We start from the raw sequence: 587 nt of genomic DNA, 5'->3' as shown, positions 1-587 counted from the left end.
ACTTCAATAAAAGGCCATCTGTTCTGGAATCAGCAGAAGCATCTGAGTTAATGTGGGGACCGTTTGTAATTAAAACCAAGAAAAGAAGAAGTCAGATTTACTTTTAACACAATGAGGTCAGGGTTACTATTTTGCGAGTAGAGCTAAGGACTTTTTGTTTTTACAAGGAATGTATAGGTTGATCTATATGATCATTGGGAGAAAATTAAGTTCTGAGGCACCAAGTGTGTTAACATTTTAGGTGAATTAGGGGGGAAATACGATGGAGGGGTGCCTTGAAGCTGAAGCACCTGTTTTTCTCTCCAGGCTCTGTCCCACCTGCCCCGTGCCCCGGCCCACCTGCCCACCCACATGCCCTAATCCATTTTCTACTTCCTTTTTCCATCCCTAAGACCAAGGCACATCCTTTCCTGATTCCAAATTCAGCAAAATTTGGACCAAAAAGAACGTCTTGGAGATTGAACTGATGTCTGAGGTGGCAGAATTTTCAAGACACAAGAAGGGTTTGGGGTGAGGCTTGGTTATTCCCTCAGGTGTAGGGTGTAAAGGTGGGGCGGTTTGAAGAGACTCAAGGGCATTAACACACT

The sequence above is a fragment of the Prionailurus viverrinus genome, chromosome F1 (genome assembly GCF_022837055.1).
Source record: "Prionailurus viverrinus isolate Anna chromosome F1, UM_Priviv_1.0, whole genome shotgun sequence".
Classification (NCBI taxonomy): domain Eukaryota; kingdom Metazoa; phylum Chordata; class Mammalia; order Carnivora; family Felidae; genus Prionailurus; species Prionailurus viverrinus.
This window is presented reverse-complemented; position numbering follows the sequence as displayed.